The sequence below is a fragment of the Gossypium hirsutum genome, chromosome D12, assembly GCF_007990345.1.
Source record: "Gossypium hirsutum isolate 1008001.06 chromosome D12, Gossypium_hirsutum_v2.1, whole genome shotgun sequence".
In the NCBI taxonomy this organism is placed as follows: Eukaryota; Viridiplantae; Streptophyta; class Magnoliopsida; order Malvales; family Malvaceae; genus Gossypium; species Gossypium hirsutum.
Window position 1 is genome coordinate 58,260,185 of NC_053448.1, and position 11,653 is coordinate 58,271,837.

Consider the following 11,653-nt stretch of genomic DNA (forward strand, 5'->3'; position numbering starts at 1 on the left):
TTTAATTCACGATTCTCATGTTCATTATTCAATTCAATATACATTTCAATACCACAATAATTCATTTAATTCACGCACAGTTCAATTTCATAAAGTTCAATACTAATACATATTTATCTTTTAACTTAACGTCCCCTTTTTGCGTCATTTTACACTTTAAGCATGAACTTAGTATTTCGTTTCTTTTCCACTCCCGTTTCCTATGCATATCACACAAGACATAAATATATCATTCAACCATAGTCACAAGCTTATGCATTTAACCACAGTCTTTTCGAATTGATCACATGAAAAGTCATTTTATAAGAAATTGCATAATCTAAATCTTACCACTTTTTAGTGAGCGCTAGCATATTTTAACTTAAATACTTTCCAAGTCAATGCATTATATAAATGATAATAATACCATTCAACCAATAGCTTGGCACTTGCCTAAGCATCAAGCAATAATACTAGTTAGTGTACTTGTACACATTACATATAAACTTACCATGCATAATTTTCTGGTATCAACATATTAAAGATAATCATACATTTACATGTTATGATACATATCATTCTCTTATCGTTTCTTCATAAGCGTATATCATTCATTTCATTATTTCGATATTTCATGTACCATCAACTTCATGAATTTCGAGTACATACCGGTAATAGTTCATTTCAAACTCATGTTATCTCACTTCAGAACTTTACCCATTACATCATTTAAATATCAATGGTTACATTTATTTTAGATCAATACCAATAATAATCTTTCAATCTTTCAATTCAACCACATAAGTCTTTTACTGTTTCTTTCTGTATCGAAAAACGACTTACGGATATGAGTACATCATTTTCAGAAGCCCAAAGGCTAAACTTAAGCTCATGAGAGCTAAACAGGTAGTAAACATGAAAGTCCGCAACAAATGCTGAACCTCAGTTTACTTGGGTAATTTGCTGTCAATTCATCCCTTACATTTGTAATGCCATAACTCAGTTATGGTCTTATCCGTCAATTCATCCTTTGGTACAGAACGATTGTACTCAATCCCGCGTTCAATCCAAACTGGGTATTAAATTCGATAATATATTTCCAATAATAATTCAATTCCTTGTTTTCTATTACCCTTATTATTTACCAAATTTATCCCGTTGAATTTCTCGAAAATTTGATGGATTTTCAGAGGTACACTTTTAGTGTACAAATCCGAGTCCGTCAATTCATATTCATGTGCGCACATTTCCATTTCAGAGGGCACACTCCCGCGAACCTCATCCTTACAGTGGGATTACCAGTCCAGGCTAAATCGCCTGCAAGAGAGCACACTCCCGCGAACCTTATTCCTTATAGAGGGATTACCAGTCCAAGCTAAATTCCGCGTAATATAAACTCATAGAGTATTGTCGGGATTACCAGTCTAGGCTAAATCCCCTGCAACGACAATTACTCTAATGAGCTTGGATCTGAATTACGAGTCCAGGCTAAATTCAGACCCTAATTCGGATTACCCGTCCGGGCTAAATCCATTTCCACATATTCTTCGGGAGGGCTATATCAAGATCACCCGTCCGAGCTAGATCTTTTTCACACATATTCTTCAGGAGGGCTATATCAGGATAGGATCACCGGTCCGGGCTAGATCCTTTTTACCGTCAATTTCTTTTCAGAGATCCATCGAATTTTCCTTTCATTCAACCGGGATTTATTTTCTCTTTTCATCAAGAATATCAATAATTCATCAATTATCATACAATAAACATCCAAATCATATTCACATCAAGAAAAAAATATATTTCAAGCATTTATGAATATAATTCAAGTTACACAAACTTACCTAATATTTTCAATATAATAGAATAAACATTCATACACCCATTCCATACATTATTCCCCTATCATGCACAAACTCAACATTCAAATTAGTCCAATAATTTCAATGTATATATATCATGATTGATGAGCTCATCAATTCCATGATTTCCATTTCCTTATTTTTTTTTCATACTACATCAAAATACATGCATATCAATTTTTTATACTTTTCGCATAATGCTTTCAATATTATCGAAATTAGCTAAGTTGAAAAGTATCTCCATCTATAAGTAAAACAAATCTCATCAAGGTCGGGAGATACCACACTATCACAGGTTATATAATGACATGTATATTCCGAACTTCACATATGCTACGTTCAGTCCGAGAATCGACTAAACTGTAGCTCTGATACCAATAAATGTAACACCCCTAACCCGTATCCTTCTCTAGAATAGGGTTATAAAACATTACCAGAGTTTACAAATTCTTTTTCAGACATTTCATTTCATCAAGCATTCATATTTATAACCAATCAAAATCAAAACATTTATTAGCTATCATTAACCAATTTAACTTATACAAGTCATTATAACCAGAATCAAATAATCCAAAATTACCAATAGAACCAATGGAAAATGTGATATATCTCCAACAAGCTTCCAACTCAATCGAGCTTCCGATAATCATTTCAAAACATATAATAATTATACCTATTACCAATAATAATTCAATTCCAATAATAAAACACACACATACATAATATTCATTACCAAATAGCATTCACTTCTATTAAAATTATACAAAATATAGTTCATACGAACTTACCAGGCTAAATTACAAAAATAGCAAAATTTAGGGACATTTTGGAAAATTTCTATTTTTCTCGAATTTCTACCAAATCTTGATCTAAATTAATATTTCAATAAATTTAATAATTTAAATAATAGAACAATTCATTTCATGCAATTTGGTCACTTTTTGATATTTTTACAAATTTACCCTTAAAGTTTCACATTTGTTCAATTTAGTCCCTGAACCTAAAACAAGTAAATTGGCCATTTTTAACGAAAACTCATGCTAGTTGAAATAATCATATATTTTCCTCCTCCTCCTCTCCATTCCACATCCTTAATGTATATAACATGCTTATATGTAACATTATCTATAATTTCACCATTTATTTATATATTCATTCAAAGTTGTCCACTTGAGTAATAATCACTAAATTATTCATATATTGAGATACGGAACTCAAAATTAAGATCCACTAATTTTTCATGAAACTAGACTCACATATATTCTTACTATAAAATTTTCAGAATTTTTTGTTTAGCCAATAAGTACAGTTTATTCTTTAAAGTCATCCCTATTCTGCTGTCTGACAGTTTCGACCCTTCTTCACTAAAAATTAATTATCTCATTGTACGGGATTCGGATGATGTTCCCGTTTGTTTCTATTAAAAACATACTCATTAATTATTTTAATCATGTAAATTTTAACCCATAATTATTTTTATGCAATTTTTGTTGATTTTCCAAAGTTAGAACAGGGGAACCCGAATTCATTCTGACCTTGTCTCACAAAATTCATTATATCTCATGATTTACAATTCCATTACTTACACTGCTTCTTTTATGAGAAACTAGACTCAATAAGATTTAATTCAATATTTTTCTTATTCTCTAATTCGATTTCCATGATTTATGGTGATTTTTCAAAGTTAACCTACTGCTGCTGTCCAAAACTGTCTTAGTGCAAAATGTTGATTACTAAATTTATAACACCCTTATTCCCTTTCTCTATAGTATTTCCCATCACTTTCTCTTATTTTTCTTCACTAACATATCAAGAACATAGAACCTTATATAATAAAATTCTACATTAACATCAATTTCATACTTTTTCAATAATATCAAACTCAAAAATAATTTGAAATCTTGATGTTCTTACCTTGCTCTATTGATTTCAATCTTTAGCTTAATTTTCTCTCTCATCCAGCCTCTATTTATTAAATCTAACTTGATATTCTAGCTCCCCATAGTCTCCTTATCAATTTTCTCTCTTGGTGGTTATGGAAATTTCTTTGAATTCTAGGTGAAAATGGTGGATTTTTGGTAAAAAGGACCAAATTGTAAAGAAAAGAAAACTTTATTTCTTTCTTCTTCTTCTCACGTTGGTGCATGGGAAAGATGATGAATTCTCTTCATCTTTCCTCCCTTTTATATTAATCATTTAATAATAAAATAATATTAAAAATCTTAATAAAATATTAATTAAATAACATTTATCTAATTAATTAATTAAAAATATCACCAACATCATCATTACCTTCTAGAATTCTCTCTCTCTTATTGACCATTTTGCCCTTTATAATCTTTTAAAATTCCATCCTTGAGTCATCATTTAATTTGGTAAAATTGCAATTTAGTCCCTCAAAATTCATCACCTTTTTTAATTTGGTCCTAATTCATCCATTTTACTTAGTTTCTAGATCATTCCACTCTTAAAATACTTACACCATTGGTCCTTTAACTTTTTCATATTTACACTTTAGCCCCTCAATTTTTGAGTATTTACTCTTGGGCAACAAAACTTTTCTCACTTTTGCGATTTAATCCTTTCTTGAGCTAATATGTCATAATATACTTCCCAATGTTGTCATAGCTCCAAAATTTCCCTTTTTTTTCACTTTATTTCCTTATTTATTATATCAAAGATAATATCTTACTGTAAAATTTTTTTGGGGGTATTACACCTAACTTCACATTTAACTTATTCTCACTAAATTAATAATATTTTCTACTCCTTTGTCATATTTAGTGATCTCGAATTACCATTCCGACACCACTGAAAATTCAGGCCATTACAGTTGATCACAGGCAACCTGCCTGCATTCTTTTCGAGTAAACCTTTGCAGTCAGTAGTTGAACTTGAATGAATGGTTTTCTAAAGATACGAAGTCAATAGGTAGCTTAATCTTAGCTAGCTTCTCAGATTGGCAGTGCTTGAACTTATTGATGATGTGGGATTGTAATGTCAAAGCTGGAAAGCTAACCTAACCACTATTGTACATTGAATAAGAGAAGATATGGGGTGGATGAGGTTTCTTGTTACTTGAGTTTTATCATTTGTTTAAAACTTTTGCATCTCATCAAGTGAGAGAGCTGCTGCATGGATGGCCAATTTCTAACAAAAACATCTTTTGTTTGATAAAACTGAGCAATCAACAACGGGAAACCATACCAATTAAGATCCGAAACTCGCACTTTTGTACGGAGAAACATAATGCAAACACATAGCAAAGCACAAGTCAAAGGCATTAATGCTTGGTTGCTGCGAAAAAGAAGGTTTTGCTAATATTGTTTTACGAGGTTTGTTTACCAGGCAGAAACTTTCATGTTTTGAGTATGACGCATTAGATGATAACAGGGAAGCTATTTTGTAACACCCCTTACCCGTATTCGACACCGGAATAGGGTACGAGGCATTACCAGAACACATACATTTGTAAACATATTGAATCGAGTTATAAAATTTCATCCAAATTAAAATTTTCAAAATTATTAACATGCTTTTATAATTCTTCACAATATATAATGCAACATTTCTTGCCAACCACAATCTCAAATAATGAATTTAGTCAATCGAGCTCAATATCAGATGTCAACTTATTTTCCAACATTTAACTTCAATTGCACTACAAATACTTGTCAAATTAAGGATCGTCTTACGGATTTGAGTATATCGTTTGCCTAGTGCCAAGATTTGCTTGAATCTTTTTACAATACTATAACTTAGTATGATTTTCTTTACTGAAATACCATACCTACCTTTTCAACACTCAGTATGGTTTTCTTTATTGAAATACCATACCTACTTTTTCAACACTGAGTATGGTTTTCTTTATTGAAATACCATACCTACATTTCACAAATCAGTATGATTTTCTTTATTGAAATACCATACCTACTTTTCACAACTCAGTATGGTTTTCTTTATTGAAATACCATACCTACTTTTCACAACTCGGTATGGTTTTCTTTATTGAAATACCATGCCTACTTTACACACTTTGCCATGGATTCACCATGGACTTATTCATTTATTCATCATTGGCTACTGAACGCACGTACTCAATCCTACGTATTCCTTAATTTGAACTTACAAAGTGATTTTCACATTTAATTTGAACTTACAAATTGATTTTCACATTTTTACCATAATCATAATTCAACAACAATATACGAATTAATACAATATATCATTCCCACATTAACAATTAATCATAAAAATTCAGCTGTATAAACTTACTATTTCATTACCTTTCCACACTCGTTTCCTATGCATATCACACAAGACATAAACATGTCATTCAACCATAGTCGCAAGCTAGTGTATTGAAACATAATTCTTTTTGGAAATAATCACATAATAAACCATTTCACTAGTGATTTCATAATTTAAACCTGACTACCCCTTTCATGATCACAAGCATATTTCTATTTAGGCACTTACTATTTCAATGCATAACTTTTAGGTTTAATGTGGCATAATCCAGCCACAACTTAGCCAAAACCTAAGCATGTATATCAAATATCTTAGCCAAATAAACATATAGCATAAGCATTATAAGCATGGATGAGCACAACATTTATTCATGTATCATGCTTACCAACATGTGTTAATTCATAAATCATTCATGACATTATTTCATGCCAAATCATATACCGAATGTACCATACACATATACTATAAAACTTTATTTTTACACATGAGCTTAAACCATGACCAATAATGCACAAATATAAGCATCAATTCTATTTCATCATTTATTAATTATAATCAAGCATATGACCAATTATACACAAATCATTCATATATTTCTCAATTTTCCTCCTTCTCCTCTCCATTCCACATCCTTAATGTAAATAACACACTTAAACAACATTAACTATAATTTCACTATTCACTCACATGTATATTCAAAGCTGTTTATCTGAGTCAGAGTCACTAAATTATTTTTATCCAGAGCTATAGAGCTCCAAATTAAGATCCGTTAATTTTCCCTGAAACTAGACTCACATATCTTCTTACCATAAAATTTTCAGAATTTTTGGTTCATCCAATTAGTACAATTTATTTTTTAAAGTTTCCCCTGTTTCGCTGTCTGACAGCTCCGACCACTCTTCACTAAAAATGAATTATCTAATTGTACAGAATTCGAATCATGTTTCCGTTTATTTCCTTTGAAAATAGATTCATTAAGGATTCTAAGAATATAAATTATAACTCATAATCATTTTTATTCAACTTTTTTATGATTTTTCAAAGTCAGAACAGGGGAACCCGAAATCATTCTGATATTGTCTCACAAAATTTATTATGTCTCATGATTTACAATTCCATTGCTTACATCGTTTCTTCTATGAGAAACTAGACTCAATAAGATTTAATTTAATATTTTATTCACCCTCTAATTCAATTCCCATAATTTTTGGTGATTTTTCAAAGTTATACTACTGCTGCTGTCCAAAACTGCTTTAGTGTAAAATGTTGATTTCCATTTTGCCCCAAATTTCACAGTTTATGCAATTCGGTCCTTTCTCAATTAACCCCTCAATTAATCTAATTTTCTCAATTAATACTTTTACTAGACATTATAAGTTATTTCAAAACTATTGAAATTCAAAATTTCCACATATAACCCTAACTTCAAACTCTTTTACTATTAGGTCCCAAACATTCACTTTCTATTCAATTCTTTTGATAAAACCAGCATATGAACAATTTAAAACTCTAATTCCATGCTGAATCATCATATACTTCCAGCATGAATTCATAGCAACTTTCAACTTCTTTCATAGAATCAAAAACTAATGAATACAACAAGTGGGCCTAGTTATAAAAGTCACAAAAGCCTTCTATGGTGTTTTAGCTGATGATAATGCAGAAAAATAAAGAGAAATCTAGAAATTCCACTTTGGTCCTAACTTTATTAAGTAAATTTTGCAATATTCCAAATTTTCCCTTAATTCTCCTGACTTTGTTGCTGATTTCATGCCTTTTCCGTCCAGCCCAAATAGACTTTGGGTCTATTTTTCTTTTAAGCCCTCTTCCTTTTATCATTTAAGCTATTTAATCATTTTCCAAAATTTTGCATTTGTTACAATTTAGTCTTTTTTGTTCAATTAATTATCGGAACTTTAAAATTTCTTAACGAAACTTTAATACTAACTTTTTAACACTCCATAAATATTTATAAAAATATTTATGGCTCGGTTTAAAATCTTTGAGGTCTCGATACCTCATTTTTTATTCTAATTATTTTAATATTTATTTCTAGTGCACTATTCACTATTTCAAAAATTTTCCTAACTTCACATTTAACTTATACTCACTAAATTAATAATATTTTCTACCCATTTTTTGAATTTAGTGCTCTCGAATCACTGTTCCGACACCTCTGAAAATTCAAGCCATTACATTTTCCTCGTCGAATTTGTGGTCCCAAAACCACTGTTCCGACTAGACCCAAAATCGGGCTGTTACATATTCAGTCTCCCATTATTCCACAAAACAGGTAGATGAAGCAAAGGAATGAAAGACACCATTATGGCTTATCTCCAAACTTCGAACGGGTACTAAACAGCTTATATAATTTTAGATCGGTCTTGATTAGAAAAACCATCCTAGGTCTTCTTAAATAGCTTGTGTTGGATAAGCTGAGCAAAGGTACGAGGTGGGAACAATGGAGGCTCCGTCTCGGACACTGTCTCGGGTAGTGGCTTGAGAATGATCTCCTTGGGTGGCTCACAGAAAACTATCCATGATATCCTAACTTTCTCCTTGTTGACTAAACCCCTGTGGAGAATGCTTTTGAACTTACCATTGCTAAGGATCTCGATGGTGTCGCCAATGTGCATGATGATGGAGTTTGGAATGCATTTCGCGGTAATCCACTTGCCTTCAAAAAAGAGTTGCAAACCTGGAACCATGTTGTGGAGAATGAAAGTGAGTGCACTTACATCTGTGTGAGCTTCCACACCTAGAGCCAACTCTAGTTGAGGGCATTTGGGGTAGTAATTGATTTTCATTTGAAGGAGAAGCTCTTCTAATCCACCAACTTCCTTCTCTAGCATGCCTTCTTCCAATCCCAAGCAAAGTGATAATGCCAAAAGAATTTTTCTGGCTAGGCCACGAAGTTGCCTTGCATACTCACTTGTAACTTCACTGCACTCACTCACAGACATATATGCATATGAATCGTTAAAATAAACCATGAAGTGAAGCATGTTTAAATGTAACGCAATGCAAAACTCACGTGTATTCACTGGGTGTTTTAGGCCAGATTGACAGATCTCTCTTGTCCTCAGGAAAGACAAGATGGAAGAAGTAATCTATCCACTCAAGCTGGCCACTAGCAGTGTTAGCAAGCTTACTGCCATAGCCTTGAATCTTCCCCGAAGCTTGGTTATTGGCATACTTCTCTTTCTCTTCGATAGGGAGTTCAAAGAACTTCTGCCCGACGATCCTCACATGGTCCATGAGTTGGTCGAGATCCCATGGTTAACAAGGTGCATCACACCCCACTCCATGGCAGCTTTCTTAAACTCTTGGAGACATCTCTTGCGCACCTTGATGTCCTCAGACTCAATATCCTTTAAGTCAATGGTTGGAACCTGTGGTCCTCCTTTTTTCTCTTCTTCGAATACATTGCCTATGCTTGCCAGCTATTCCTTAGGTCTAATATACTCTTTCGGGATTGACTGAATCCCACTGCTTGCCAAGCTCTCCACTCTAGGGGCAATTGAACTCGTCATTTTAGCAAATCCTAACTTTGCTTATTATTATTATTTTAATAATTTGAAGTACTTAGAATTCAAGTGGGATTTTTATAGGGCAGTGTATGTATGGGAAGCTGTTCACGCGAGTCAGTAGCCATGGTCAAAGTGAGTTGACTGGAAGATTTGTATTATACAAAGGAACCTGAGCTTAACAATGTCACCCTTATCTTTAAATCAATGGTTGGAACCTGTGGTCCTCCTTTTTTCTCTTCTTCGAATACATTGCCTATGCTTGCCATCTCTTCTTTAGGTCTAATATACTCTTTCGGGATTGACTGAATCCTACTGCTTGCCAAGCTCTCCACTCTGGGGCAATTGAACTCGTCATTTTAGCAAATCCTAACTTTGCTTACTATTATTATTATTATTATTTTACGAATTTGAAGTACTTAGAATTCAAGTGGATTTTTATAGGGCAGTGTATGTATGAGAAGCTATTCACGTGAGTGAGTGGCCATGGTCAAAGTGAGTTGACTGGAAGATTTGTATTATACAAGGGAACCTGAGCTTAACAATGTCATCCTTATCTTTAAATCAATGGTTGGAACCTGTGGTCCTCCTTTTTTCTCTTTTTCGAATACATTGTCTATGCTTACCAGCTCTTCCTTAGGTCTAATATACTCTTTCGGGATTGACTGAATCCCACTGCTTGCCAAGCTCTCCACTCTGGGGCAATTGAACTCGTCATTTTAGCAAATCCTAACTTTGCTTATTATTATTATCATTATTATTATTTTACGAATTTGAAGTACTTAGAATTCAAGTGGATTTTTATAGGGCAGTGTATGTACGGGAAGCTGTTCACGTGAGTGAGTAGCCATGGTCAAAGTGAGTTGACTGGAAGATTTGTATTATACAAGGGAACCTGAGCTTAACAATGTCACCCTTATCTTTAAATCAATGGTTGGAACCAATGGTCCTCCATTTTTCTCTTCTTCTAATACATTGCCTATGCTTGCCAGCTCTTCCTTAGGTCTAATATACTCCTTCGGGATTGACTGATTCCCACTGCTTGCCAAGCTCTCTACTCGGGGGCAATTGAACTCGTCATTTTAGCAAATCCTAACTTTGCTTATTATTATTATTATTATTATTATTATTATTATTATTATTATTATTATTACTATTATTATTATTATTTTACGAATTTGAAGTACTTAGAATTCAAGTGGATTTTTATAGGGCAGTGTATGTATGGGAAGCTATTCACGTGAGTGAGTAGCCATGGTCAAAGTGAGTTGACTGGAAGATTTGTATTATATAAGGGAACATGAGCTTAAAAATGTCACCCTTTTCTTTAAATCAATGGTTGGAACCTATGGTCCTCCTTTTTTCTCTTCTTCGAATACATTGCCTATGCTTACCAATTCTTCCTTAGGTTTAATATACTCTTTCGGGATTGACTGATTCCTACTGCTTGCCATGCTCTGTGACACCCCTAAAGTGACCCTAGTCGGAAAGCGGTTTCAGGACCGCTAAACCGAGTCACCAAATTATTTGAATGTGATATTTATTGTCTCAAATATGTGATTATGAAGGTGTGAAAGTTTTAGGCTTCGATTTAGTAAATTGCATGTGAATTCAGTCAAAAGGACTTATGGGTGACATTTTTGAAATGTGATAGGCTAATCTACAAGGACCTAATAGTGCATGTAATCAAAAGGGAGGACTTGCATGTCAATTTTCCCCCCCTAATATGTAGTGGCCGGCCATGAGCATGGGTGGACAAGATGTTATGGCTAAAAACATGTCATAAACATGTTGGGGTAGTGCATTATGTAAGGATTAATAAAATAAAGAGCATGGGTGGACAAGATGTTATGGCTAAAAACATGTCATAAACATGTTGGGGTAGTGCATTATGTAAGGATTAATAAAATAAAGGGCATGGGCAATAAAATATTAGTGTTAGTAGGATGAGAAACAAAAAAAAAAAAGAAAGGATGTGTGTGATTGTCCCCCCCATTGCCGTGAGTGAAGAAAAGAAAAAAAAGAAAATTTGTCCAT

General features: G+C 33.0%; 1 pseudogene; it reads right to left on the reverse strand.

Annotated features, from left to right (window-relative positions):
- Positions 1-8,405: 8,405 nt before the first annotated feature.
- LOC107947653 (leucoanthocyanidin dioxygenase-like) lies at positions 8,406-9,622 on the reverse strand (annotated as a pseudogene).
- Between the last annotated feature and the right edge of the window lie 2,031 nt (positions 9,623-11,653).